This window comes from Atta cephalotes, assembly GCF_000143395.1.
Source record: "Atta cephalotes unplaced genomic scaffold scaffold00078, whole genome shotgun sequence".
Classification (NCBI taxonomy): domain Eukaryota; kingdom Metazoa; phylum Arthropoda; class Insecta; order Hymenoptera; family Formicidae; genus Atta; species Atta cephalotes.
Window position 1 is genome coordinate 382,596 of NW_012130142.1, and position 11,763 is coordinate 394,358.

Here is an 11,763-nt window from a genome sequence, read left to right on the forward strand (position 1 = left end):
GCGCGCGCGCGCGCGCGTGTGTGTGTGTGTGTGTGTGTGTGTGTGTGTGTGTGTGTGTGTGTGTGTGTGTGTGTGTGTGTGTGTGTGTGTGTGTGAGGAAGGAGGAAATGCATCAGACGAGAGAGAAGAAAGCGCGTCACCGAACATTCGTGTTAGAGGGATTTCGTTCCTTCTCTCTCTCACCAGTTGCGTTCTCTCTTTAATCTATTGTCCTCTCTCTTCTATCTATTGTAAGATGCAATTTTCTCTCTTTCACCCGTTGCAATCCTATACTTATTATTTGTGTTTTCTCTTCCTCCCGTTGTGCTCTCTTTTCGTTTCTTCTTTCACACACGATTTTAAATAGATACTTTTATTAATAGATACTTTTATAGATATTTTTTACGATTTTTTAAATAATATAACTCAAAAATAATTTTAATTTAGTAACTGATAATATATTTAGTAATACAAATGGTCAAGCGTTCTTAATTATTGAATCATTATTAAAACTATTATTGAATAACTATTGAACACTTATTAAACTATATACATACTAACATATTATTGATAGATTCTTAATTATTAAAATGCATTTAAGAAATTAAAATGCATTAAAAAAAATCTCATATTTTTATATTTTTCTGATGTTGCAACCCCTCACTAGTTGTATATTTTAAATACTTTCTGTAACGCACAATTCTTAACATGTTTTCCACATACAGTATTAGTAACATTTAGACTATATAAAGAATTTATATCTTCGTAATCATCCAGACCAGAGTCTCAATTATCGAGTTGTCGCTATCGAGTATACCAGCCAGCCATTCACGTTTTTCACGTCCTTTAACGTATACAAGAGCCTTATTGTCGTTATTCTCTTCCGCACCAATTATAGCTATTGTAATCAGGCGTTTCGCTATTCTGTACGAGATCATTCTGTCTTCCCATTGCAATCCATGGTGATAAGTAAGAAAACTCAGCCGGGAAGCGCAATACTTTTTTGAGTTTGTTAAGAAGGTCCATGGGACACATAAAAATATAAGAGAGAGAAATATATAGCTCCTTCTCTCAACACCGCCACTTCCTTCACGATAAATTTCTTTCCAACGATAAATCCTTGCAGATCTACAAACATTGGTAGTCATGGTGAATGACTTTTTGAGATTGTGCTTGACCATAAAAGATCTTGGATTTTATCTCATATATTAAAAAGAGGAGGAGGATATTTTTTTGGTGATGATAATTTACATAATATTGTATATTACATTTGACAGTGGGCTATATTCACGCGGTCATGTATGATAAGGCAATAAGCGATTGTATTCACGGGTACATTCTCTTTGAATTTAAATCGTACATCCACGGTGCCACTCTTGACGGACTCGTTTTGTCGCGAGAAGTTAATTATTAAAATAAAATCTTTCAAAAAGAAGTGTAATTGGAATGATGGTTCATTTCTTTCACGAGGAATTTGATAGTAAGACGTAAATACATATCATACAAAATAGCAGCTCTGGGTTTGTCAAAGTCTAGATTCAAATCATCGGATAAAATTCAGAGTTTAGATAAATTTTCACATTGGTTAATTTACAGGTGTCGAAGTAAGTTTTACATGCTATCATGATATTTTTTTTATCAGTCAGATATTTCTTTTATCAGACCAAAGATAACGTATCGTGGTTTTTCTAACTATCGCAGTTTTGATAGCCCAGGAATGCTTCGTTGTATTCGACAATAAAGGGTACTCATACAAATCCCACGAATGGAACTCATTGGCTCAGATATTATCTGTTCTTTAAAGTGCGCAAAATGGTTTATTAACTTCGTTCAACGTGAGGCATTTGCCATTGTACTCTGAATAATTCAAGCGTCGGCTCTGTCGCTGGATCTCTCATGATATAATTGTTACTGTTGCGCGCTCGTATCAAAATTAATTCATGACGAGCGTTAATTACATTTGTAATCCTCGCAGAAGCCCAACAATATGCTGACCGATACACAAAAATTAAAATATTCCTCGTCTGTCATTAGGCTTTTCGCGGTATCACTAGAGTCGATAAATTATGCAAACTATATGCGATTTCAATAGAAAATGTTGCATAATCCTTCATAAGACTAGTTATTTCTGTTGCGATCAATCTCCATACCGTTGAGTTCGAATTTCATCGAACATGAATGCCACACAATTAAGTCCAAGATTTGGTTGCTTTTGTATATTTTTTTCCTTTGAAGTCAATCTATCTTCGATATAGAAAATGCTTTCACATAGTAACGTGTATAATTCCTGTTGTTGTATGGGTATCCTTATCTCGTCGCTATGTCCAAATGTCGTGTTGATATACGGATTGTACGTGTGAAATTCTAACTTGACGATGCGATTAAAGGTTGGTTCGCTTCTAATATTCAAAATATCAGCCATCTCAAATATTTCAACACACTCAGATATTTCAACAAAGCCTAATGATAAAAATTTAATGTTCGACGCAATGAGTTTTATTCTACTGGATGCTCGAATATTTTTGACCGCTGTTGTCCTGGAAAAAATTATGTCTCCTGTCTGTTTCGCCTACTCATTCAAAACAAGCACGTTATCGTTGTCGTATCTCTTTATTGCTGTCGCTTCCGTACATTTAATGATAATTTCTTCTCCGCGAAAATCAAGCAATCGCTTTGATCCACAATGCGAATCAGATCCGTAATTCCATACGATGATCGAAAGATAAATAATCCGTATTTTTCCGATATCTTATATCCTAGTGACACGCTCGGTGAAAATTCATATATCGTGTGCACGAACTTATCGTTGCTGTATGCGCCCATGGTTACGTTGCGAATGATATTTACGTTGATTATATATTAGGTGTAGTAAAAAATAATCCATTATTTTTCCATTCAATTTCATGCAAAAATAATGGATTTCTTTTTACTACACCTAATATATCGATGATATATATCGATATGATTCGTGTTGTGGTTCCAACACATGATTCGATGAAAATCCCAACAATGATTCAATATTGTGAAGTTTGATGAAATTTACTCGATAAATGCATTTGATCTCATTCTTCATTGTATTGTTATTGGCATGAATATAGTCATGGTTTATCCTTTTTGCGAAGCGTTTTCTCTCTTGCAACATCATTAGGATAAAATTGTAGAATTGCACGTCTTAGGTATTGCAATTGTAGAATTGCACGTCTTATTTAGTCACGTATTTTGTACGATCCTTTGAGAATGACAATTTCTTTGTCATCAAAGTAAAACTTCTTATTCAATTAACATTAGATATCGTATGGTAGGTTTCAAAGTCCATTAGATCGAGCTTATAATCGGCATCGCTCAAATCTACGCCGGAAAGTAGTAGATCGCGAGGGCACTATTCTTACCGGTAAGCGTAAATGTCAGTGACATGTTTGATTGAATACTGAGTTGAAAGAGTGCAATGTCAATTCTTAAATTGATCGTCAACCGTCTGTAAAAATTGTAGACACAGTTGTCCACAGTTACTTTGATCAAAATGTTGATAAGACGTGCGATTATGTTATATAAGACTCGATTTGCGTTACGTCCAAATATCGCACCAATTCCTTCGGTAATATTGTCAAAACTATCAAAGTAAACAGCATGACCTCCTCGCTTTGCGTACGCTACCCAATGAGAACCTGATCCATTAATCCAAATTTACGATATTGCTCTCGTTTTGATACACTCCCCTGTTGGTAAGGTAGTACGCATAAAAATATCTCTAAAATATGGAATATGTATACGTTTTGCCAGTTGTTGCAGTTGTACATTGGTAGTTACATCTTTCGGCATTTTTGTCAATTGTTTAACTTTTTTTTTAATCTTTTTTATTTTTTCCGTGATTTTCCTCGTCCACGCTTGTATGGAGTGAGAAACTCCATGATCTTCATGGCGCAATTATGACGTTTCAGTTCTTCCGTTTCAACTGACTTTGCGTGGTTTTATTATCGTTTATAGCTTTTGCGACTTCTGCCGCGCCGCTGACAAATGGGAATCGAAGACTCCTAACAACGGTAGAATAGGTAAGATACCATCGGCAATTTTCGTTTGTTTTGCCACCGACAATATTCGTTTTTTTCGTTAGCTTTTTCTTCTTCGTTTTCATGCTCATACCAATTTTCGTTTTGGCTTTCACAGCCGCTTGTGAATAGCTGTGGCAGCAACTTTTTCTCCAAGACTCGAATCTTTCGCGGTAATCCGTTTCCGGAGCTCCTCAGCGAGTATTTTGTCAGCTACGTGTCGTTTCGTGAGATCTTTACTTCGCGAATAAACTATGTCGTGTTCGCGACACGTCACCTCCAACGGATTAATGCCTCGATCGCTTCTAGCCAATCGCTTTTCTAAGTGCGTACCTGAACCACAAAACTGATATCAACTCGATATGCAATTCGATCGGAAATTTATCGCGTGATTTAAGAAACCGCAGTCTTTTGTTGTTGTTGCTGTTGTTGTTTGCTACAATTTCTTATAAATGCGCTGGCACCATCAATATGCGATCGATGGTAGGGCAAAATATAAGCACCGACGATGTTGCTGAAACTTTGAATCAGCCTTTATATGTTCGGGTAATCGGTCCCACAGTTGATTTATGTAATTCTTAAATTCTCGTAGCAAAATAATTTTCGGTATATATTCCAACTCTTTGGCGGTTAAATTATGTATCACAATTGTCCGACACGATAAGAAGCATTTTGAATACTGCGCCGTTTCGCTTTGCGCGCTACTATAAAAACGCTCTCGATGTTGTTTTTCAATATTATCAGTGTCATGAAGGGAAAAGATATGAAGTTCACGTGATAATCGCAGACGATTAAAATGATTAACGTCGATAATAAAATATAGACTTAAAAAGAAATACGTAAGCATGCGGAAACATTTTGCTGATTTCTATACGCGGCGAAATTATCTGCGGTCTATCGAACTGTGATAAAACAAATGTGTCGATAAGTTTGCTGGAAAATCCACATAATATACGTTTCAAGAACATGTACTGTACAACTCGAAGTTGCAACAGCCAAAACATCGATATTTGGTGAATTTATTAACACCGATTGAAGAAATTGGTTATTTTACATTCTCCAATAATGATATAGTACTATCGTACGAGGCGCTTCCAAATTCTATTTTTGTATTTCGATAACGTAGTATGCGACAAGCAAAACGCGATCAGAGAATACTTTGCGATGGGTCGACTGCTTCTATCTGTGTCAGACGTACATAAAGATATCGAAACATCTTGTACGCGATAATGCAAATCTGTTGATCCTATTCAAACAGAACGATATCAATCTGAAATATGTATGAAATACTTATATAAACATCGACATGTTTTACGAGAATTTCTGCGAACTGTGTCGTTGCTGTTGGCAACAAAAATATTCATAGTAATAGACAAAGACAATGCGCTTACGAGTGCCGATATAGAAAAGGATTTAATGAATATGCGATACTTTTACATGGTTAATTATTGTCAATACGTCAACTACATTTCCTTTCGTTAACATGAATAACAGCAAAAAACTCAAGGATCGCAAGAAGGTAGTGAAAACGAGTAACTTAATTCGTAAAAAGTATCGCGCTTTAAAAACCAGCAAAAGATGAAGATATAACATTGAAGAAACATTTTAAGTCTATTGTCGAATCTTTAAAACAGATTGTCGAGAACATCGCTAATGATAATCTCAACCAATTAAGAAAGAAGTTAACATTGTAAAGGATAAAAATATTAAGAAAATCTGAAGATAATGAAGATGTTCATGATGATAAAGATTGTAATGATAATGATTGTAGTGATAGCTTCAATTAACACCATCGTCTAAAAAGCAACGTACAAAAGAATCGAATGTTATGTCGAATTCCAATTATGCGTCGCCTAAACCACATGAGTTATCATACGAACGTTTGCACGTTCCCTCAGTCGAAGACGTTTATGAAACACCCAATGAATCACATGAAACGTTAGTTTAACAATCTTTGCGACAAGTTCGTGAGGAATTTCAATTGGAGGCACTTGGACAAAAATTCTTAAATATGCTTCTCGATGACAGAGAAAAGGAAATTGATCACGTTTATGGCGTATGCCTCAAGAGAGAACGGCGCCGGTGTTCGACAAATATTTCAATGTAGACACGAATGATTTTGTGATCGTAGATGAAGTAAAGATACAAAGGTATGGTTTGTACGAATTAGTTTTCAAAAGAAATCCCGACGACACTATTTACACAAAGGATGATAAACTAGCGTACAAAAGTATACTGTTGATAACGAATGTTCACAGGCGCAGTCATAAAGTGGATAATCAATAGTGGGCAGGGTATAAATATAATAACACCTTTGATGTCAAGTAAAATACAAGTTGAAACGGGCATGCCATGCGCCAGAAAAATAAACAAGTTAGGTAAAAGAGTCGGAAAAGTAATACCACGCACCATAACCCTAAATGACAATAGTATCAATTATGTTCATTGGGACGATTCTAACGAATTAGTGGATCATCTCCGATTACTTGAGACTTCACGTCAGGCAGGTCACAACGCCCATGAAATATTGTCTATTATCGAGGAGCTTTGTGAAGCTGGCTTTATTATAAATAGAAACGAGATACACAGTCATTTTAGTTGACATCAAAATGAACAATGTTTGTATTTAAGAATTTTGTGATATTTTACGTATTATATAGCAATAATCATAATAATCATAACATAACATGTTTGAAAAGTAAAACCTCGAAAGAACACGCTCCGGCGAAAAAGAATTTTCCACGCAGATGTGTCATAGTTTACAAATACGATGACCTGTGACAGGCTGATGTGATCGAGATGCGCTCTTACACAAATTCAACAAAAGATATTATTACTACACCGTTATCGATGTGTTGGGTAAGCACGGACCGTACCGATGAAAACTAAGAGTGGAAATGAGATGGCTACATCGATCAAAAATAATTCGAGACGATGGAAGATATCCAAAAAATTTGCAAACTGATATGGGAAAAGAATTTTACAACGCAATCGTGCAAGAACTCTTAAAAAAACACAACATAAATACAATGCAGGCATCTGTCGTTGAATGTTCAATCGTACGTTGAAAAACGATATGTGGAAACAATTTACGCACAATGGAAATTATAAGTGGATCGACTTGCTATCGCGTCTTATGTCTAAGTACAACGCATTGAACTATCGGTATGCAGCTCATCGATGTGACTCCCACGATTGCTGACAAACTCTTAAACACAGTGTACAGTAGCGTAAAGGTACTCCTGCGATTTAAAGTGACTCTGTACGTATGAGTAAATTTAAGACGATCTTTGAGAAATGTTACGCGCTAAATTGGACCACGGAGATGTTTAGAATTGTCAAAGTATAGAAAACTAATCCTGTGACATATCTACTGGAAGATCACGAAAAATCGATCGCTGGAGGATTTTATAATATAAGTTGCATCGCATCGCTAATTCCAACGTATATCTAATTGAAAAGATGTTGCGTAAAAAAAAGAGACAAAATTTATGTGAAATGGCTCGGATTTGATAATTCGCACAACTCTTGTATACAAAGATAATATGTTATAAAAATAAAATTTATTACAAATTAATATAATAATTTTTGCCTATGTAAATATAAATTATACATTTACGCACATTACACGTATTACAAATGCACGTACATACATATCATACATACATAATACACATATTATACATACTACATATAATATACATATTAAACATATTATATCATATATGTATTTTTATTAATAAAAAAAATACATAATACGAAAAAAAGAAATGAATTTTATAATAATATTTTGTAATGTTCCCATGGCAGCGTGTCGATAGAATCTGGAACAATGTATCACTTACCGTTGTATGGCCTCAGAGTGATTTTCGTTTCGGATATAGTGTACTTCGTGCAATTTCGATCTTATGCACGATTGCCTGCGCGTCAATTGCATTATTCAAACACCGCGTATAATCATTGAACGTTATGGATCTCGCTACAACATTGCTCTTACCTTCTTAGTATCCTTTTTGCCATTGTCAACTGCGTAATCGCTAGTAATAGGATTGATATTGTGCTTTATAAGTAGATATCGTCGCATTTGATGTGATAAATTAGACTGTCCATGTGAGTATACATAACTTTACAATTTTCGCGAAACAGCGATGTCATATACTCGTAGTGAAATTTGTACAAATACATCTTGGATCTATGTCCAAGATACATACTTATGTATATCGGTTTGTCGAATTTCATCTTGAGTTTTCGCTTTCTATTGTGATCAGGTTCTCAGAAAAAAACGCTTCTACTATGAAAGTTTAGTTTCGCAATCATTACTTCTACACCATATTTCTCATCCCAACGCGTTACGCGTTGTGAGTCGCACATTAACATGGTTACACACATTCTCCATGGTCTTGCCGAAAATCACATTGTTCATTAATTTGAATAAGTTTTTCTCGAAATCATTCTTTGCTAAAGTTCTAAAATTTGTATTGAGTTGGATGTACTCGCGAAGTTAGGTAGATTGCGCGAATTGCAGTATACGATGGATCTTTATAATGCGGAAATCGTGACGAGTACGTGCAGATTGCGATAATGTACGACATAATGCTTTTTATCATACAATGTCGCGAGGAGCTTCTCCTCTCGCTTTCCAGGTGGTTTCTTGCGCGTTGGACAAAACGATAGATCGGAGAGCGCATCATGAAGATATTGCAAATACTCCAAGTTCACCGTAACCTGTCGGTGAATCTATTGCGATGGTCGTGACGTCAAAATTGTCTACGTCATCGAGCGAAAATCAGTATGGCAATAGTACATTGCCCAACCGTACAAGTTATTATCGTCAAAGTACATCATGTACGTTGATGGTTTCGATGGACCGTATGACTGCATGTACTTGTTGTTGGCCTGCGCATGTTTAAACATTGACTCAGACCCCCACGTATACCACGTTCGATGAATAGAACCAGTGTTCCGATGGAGAATTGCTGCCATACGTTCACGGCGTGCGTGTAATTTCTTTCGGATATGATATCACTTATCAGCGAGCTATAAAATATTTCGCGCGATGATAACTCGATTTTCTTCAACTTTTCGATGCAATCAACGTACGGAAATATACCTTTACTTGTGATCAAAATCCTCCGCGCTGAGATTAAAAAATTCTGATCGCGTAATTTTCAATTTATTTTTATCGAGATACGACGCTAATTTTTCTAAACTAAGAAATTTAAATTAATCTATAAAATATATTTTTACACAAGTTTTCTTTTGTTCATTTTTGGTACTATCGACATATTTTGTAAATGAAGTGTATTTTTCTTCAGTTATGGGAAGTAGTCCTTCGCGATAGCTATATCCTTAATACTAAAATGTGCATCGTATCACGATAAATTATGAAAAACGGGAATGTAATATAAATCTTTGTAATTCAGGTTATAATTTAAGTACGCGGAGCCTCTGTATCGCCCGATCAAGTGGCAATGATCGCGTACCCGCATGTCATCCGAACAGTTTTTCGCACACATGTGTGGTGCTGTTAAATTTTTGCCAATCATCTCGCATAAAATCATGGGTACATTGGCCGAAAGTATAGACTTCTGTATTATATGCTAAATTTTTAAATTCCTTGGCGAACCTTGCGATCGTTACCGCGACGAAACTGATACATACACAATGAGTTGTCGAGCAATAAACATAGTATGCTAAGCTAAATACCTGATGTTACCTGATACGTAGCTGAATATTTTCATGTTCATCTTCTCTAGAGTGCATTCTAGATCGGCGTAGACTATGAACGGGATGCGTTTCTTCAATGATTGCTGAAGCTCAACCACTTGTTATCCTCATTGGGCAGCTGAATCGCGCAGTTGTTAAATTTTCCAGTCTATTGCGTGGATCTCCAATGTCGTGGTTGTATGAAAATAGTACAGGCATCTGGAAAATAACACATATTTTTATTATTATTTAAAAAATAATGTTACTGAAAATATTTATAATTTTTTCTTTTTTAAATATATGAACCTATCAGAAATACATTCTGCTCTTTGTTGTTGTAATTTGTGATCTCACAAGACAAAATGTCCTGCATTATCGTTGCATGGATCCTGCACGTATAAGAGATTGACATACAAGAATTTGCCCCTCTTTTGGTGAGCCGTAATGGAAGAATTTCTTTTTGCTTCTCAGTGATGTAAACATTGATGTTATTGAGACATTCAAATCTTTTAATTTGATTCAACGTCATTAGAAACTGGATGCCTGTGAGATTTAGCACTGTAAAATAATGCGGATATGATGACTCTCGCATATTCGTTTTAGTCGGATGTAGAGCGGCTACTACCGACCATACGAAACATGCGTTGCCTAAAGATTGCAATGATTATCACTCTCTTCATTTTAATTTCTCATAAGAGTTCGATGTGGCATCCTGCGTGCAAGATCGAATCGAACTTGTTCACGTTCACGGTCAAATTTAAGATATGCGATGATGTCCACCCGTTATCGCGCTCCTGAAATTTCTCCAGTGATGTCAAGATAGGCTCTATGACGCGTAACTCGTACCCTCTTCTAAATTAGACGAACGGAAGAGTTTATAATTTTTTGTATTAACACTTCTATTCGCGCGTTTACCAAATTCGCTATTAAAAGCAGTGTTTATCTTGATATTAGATTAGATTATCATGTTTCTGGAAAACGTCTTGCACATGTTCCAGCACTATTTTTCTTGTATTTTCAAGGAATTGGCGAGCTCGATGTATCCAGAGTTTATCGGTCAATATATGGATTTCGAACGACGTTTCACGTCAGAATCCTGCGCTGTACTCAGCAAAATTGCTGTACATCTACTTGCACAAAATGTCCACACATCAAATCTTCAAACTTTCGACGCGATACGAGCGATCAACGATTGTTTAATACCAATTGATAATCGCGGATATTTAACATGATTTTGTGCTTCCAGCGATTCGATGAAATTATCCTAACGCTGTTCCCACGCAAGAAACCCTTCTCGCATTCAACTGAACGGCTTGCTTGAGATCACGCTTCATTTGATCTATATTATTACAATATCCTCTTTTTCTACTAAAATCTTTGGGGAAAATTAAGAACAACTCTAATACAGTACTCCCAAAGAAATTTTAAACTACTGAGTCACTGTATTTTTTTCGTCTTATATATGGGAGTTTGCCTTATTTGATACGTTGCAAGTTCTAATATGTTTCTGAAGGGTGATTTCCGTGGTCGTAAGGATAAGCCAAAATATTAAAAAAAAAAACATAGGAACAAACATACTTTATTGTTGTTGTTAGCGCTGATCCTTTAGAAGAAAAAAAGTTCGATATGGTCAGAATGCATTCTTAGTACATGTGTCATTGCATTGTTTCACTTAGGTTTAATTAAATAAAAAATGTTTCACGGCGGTTACATTAAATAAAAAATACTAGCTCGCATGTTTGTAAAGAATAAATAAAATTCCAGATTGGATACAAAAAACTGTCTGAAAAACTCATTTTTTTAAAAAGATAACGGGAACAGACAGATTTTATTGCTGTTGTAGGCGCCTTAGAAAAAAGAAATTTCACTGATCTCATTGGTGCGCTTTTCCCTTCTCTCGGACCCAGCGTCTGTGATGCATTTCTCTCTCGTTGACACACACACACACACACACACACACACACACACACACACACACACACACACTAGTACACACAACTAACATATAGTAGTAACTTACTACTCTACCTTA

The 11,763-nt window shown here is 35.7% G+C and overlaps 1 pseudogene; it reads left to right on the top strand.

Annotated features, from left to right (window-relative positions):
- Positions 1-8,770: 8,770 nt before the first annotated feature.
- Positions 8,771-11,763, top strand: part of LOC105624439 — a 3,705-nt pseudogene continuing 712 nt past the window's right edge.